Source organism: Rhinopithecus bieti, unplaced genomic scaffold (assembly GCF_001698545.2).
Source record: "Rhinopithecus bieti isolate Rb0 unplaced genomic scaffold, ASM169854v2 scaffold_2524, whole genome shotgun sequence".
NCBI lineage: Eukaryota > Metazoa > Chordata > Mammalia > Primates > Cercopithecidae > Rhinopithecus > Rhinopithecus bieti.
In genome coordinates, this window is record NW_016803991.1 from 259,574 (window position 1) to 261,934 (window position 2,361).

General features: G+C 59.5%; 1 long non-coding RNA gene across 1 annotated transcript; it reads right to left on the reverse strand.

The window, feature by feature from the left end:
- Window positions 1-322: 322 nt before the first annotated feature.
- Window positions 323-1,603, reverse strand: LOC108522111 (uncharacterized). The gene is made up of 3 exons (XR_001883368.1): window positions 1,517-1,603; window positions 750-842; window positions 323-642 (listed from the first exon to the last, which is right to left on the reverse strand). It is a non-coding gene; the product is annotated as an uncharacterized LOC108522111 (long non-coding RNA).
- Between the last annotated feature and the right edge of the window lie 758 nt (window positions 1,604-2,361).

A 2,361-nucleotide genomic window follows, 5' to 3' on the forward strand; every position in this document is an offset into this window, starting at 1 on the left:
CTCTGCTCAGCCTGGACACCCCTCCTGCCCGTCGGGACACTCCGAGGGTGTTGCTTGTGAGTCCTGGGACGTGTGATGTCCTGTACACTCTGCCCAGCTCGATGTGAGGCAATGCACTGTCCCGACGACTCTCGCAGGGTCCATCAATCACCCCCGAGCACAGACTCCGCTTACCCCGCACTTACAGCCGTCACGTCGCTAAATGGCTCTGCCTATTACCGCAGCGCAAATACATGATCCTTTCACTTTGCAGATTCCATGTAATTGTGTGTGGACTGTGTCAGCTTCGGGTTTAATTGGTGTGTAGGCTGCGAGGCATGAATTACAGCATGTGTAATTTATTTATGCAATAAAATTTACCATTAACCGAGAGAGGAAAAATAAAGAGAAAAATAATATGTTTTGTACTATAATTACATAATAAAGTTTGAATTAGGAATATCACTTGGCCCACAAACTTCCTCTGGCCTGAGAAAGATCAGAAAGCAATGTGGTCTCTTCAATTCCCTCCTGGATTCTCAGGAGGAGCAGGTCTGCCTAAGTGCAGCAGGACAAGCAGGTTGGTTGTAAACGGAGCGGTGGGGAAGAGTGGGTCCGTTGAGAACCAGCTGCATTGACGGGGACGTGGCCAGGCCAGGTCAGCTGGAGAGAGATGGAGAAAAGTAGGGGACGAGGTAAAGAGAAAGTTAATTTTTTTCTTATGTAAAATGAATTGTGAAAACTGCTCACTGGATAGCCAGGCCACTTACTCATAAAGAAAAAGCAAGAGAAACGCCTGCTGCTGCGCCTGGCTGTTCATTCCCAGGTCTAGGGCCACGCCAGAGCTCCGGGTCATCCTCCAGCTGAAATGTTAAGATTCAGAGGGCTGGCTCCCCATGACCTTTTCACCAGAGCCCCTGGCATGACTCAAAATCTGTGATTCTTTAAAATGATGAACATCCCCGCTACCCCCACACCCAGGCTACGACTCTATTCTGCTGTAGTGACTCCGCAGGTGAGGCTGGGATGAGCCTGAAGGAACTGCGGGCTCGCCAGCGCCTCCCAGCCTAGGTCTGCGGTCCGTCCTCTGGAGCCCAGCCCTGCCTCCACCCTGGCTCCGGGGCCAGCATCCCTGGGCTGAGCGCAGGGCCAGGGCCAGGCGGGTTCCAGAGGGAGCGTTTCCAATGCAGGATGAAAACCGAAGTGCCTGTCAGGCAGGGGGCAAGGACAAGAGAAACGCCCTCCCAGGGCCGAGGAGAGACTGTGGGACCAGCTCAGGGACCCCCACCGCTCAGGGCCGCCGCTTCCACGGGGAATGCTGGTCGGAGTGGGCTCTGGACCTTCCCGCATGAGGCGACAACAGGCGCCCGGGCTTTATGAGGCCTCTCTGACTCCGAACCTGCTGGCTCCCGGCACAGGCTGGGGCGGCGGGGCAGCCAGAAGAGCCCCATCCCTCTGCTGCCCGCCTGGTTCACTCGGGCCCAGCGGACCCTGACCTGGCCCTGGAGGCCGCTGCAGCCCGCACCCGGCTCCTCACCAGCCCCACGACTGCCGGCCCTCAGCGGCCCTCACACCCCAGAGCGGCGCACAGGGCCTGGGCCTGAAGACGTCCTGACGGTCCCTGAGCAGCCGCGCCCGCGCAACCCGGGGTCCCCGGGAGGGAGCGAGGCTCCGGGCCTTCAGCAGACGCCAGGGCCCCAGACAGCCCAGACCCGAGCTCCAAAGACCCCTGAGCCCAGGCTCCTAGAGAACCACCCCGCGCGTGCGTCCGAGTCAGTGACCCCGGAAGGCGGGGGCGTGAGGCGAGATCATCCGCAAGGGCTCGCGTGAAGACGCCACCGGGAAACATGGCGGCCGCACTCGGAGGAGGGCTTCGCACGGAAGTTGTCTTTTTCTTCAACTCCTCTGTGTTTTTCAAATCTTCTGTAGCAGTGTCTATAGTGACAATCAGAAAAACAATCTGAAGGAAAGACAGGAACTGCCACCGACCCCGGGGCTGCATTGATTGCTGGACATTTGTCACGGTCTGAGCCGTGTGGCCCTGCCCCGCTCAGCCACAGCCTTCGGAGCCGGCAGGGCTAGGAGGGGAGGCGGGGCAGGGTTTGAGGACTGTTTCTCTCCGACGGAAGGAGTAATGGGGCCGTCATGTCGGCAAGGTCAAAGGACAGTGTGACGGTTGCAGGGTGACCCGAGGCCAGCTGTCCTTTGCAGAGCAGATGAGCTGTCAGTGAGGGGTGAAGTGTGGAATGGGACTCGCTGACGAGGGCCCAGTCCTGCCTGGGCCAGGACGGGCGTGGGGCCCAGGGCGGGTGTGGCTGGAGGGGGGCTTCCCAGGTGGACCGGCAGGGGGGCTCTGGGAGCAGCACCCGGGATGGGAGGAGG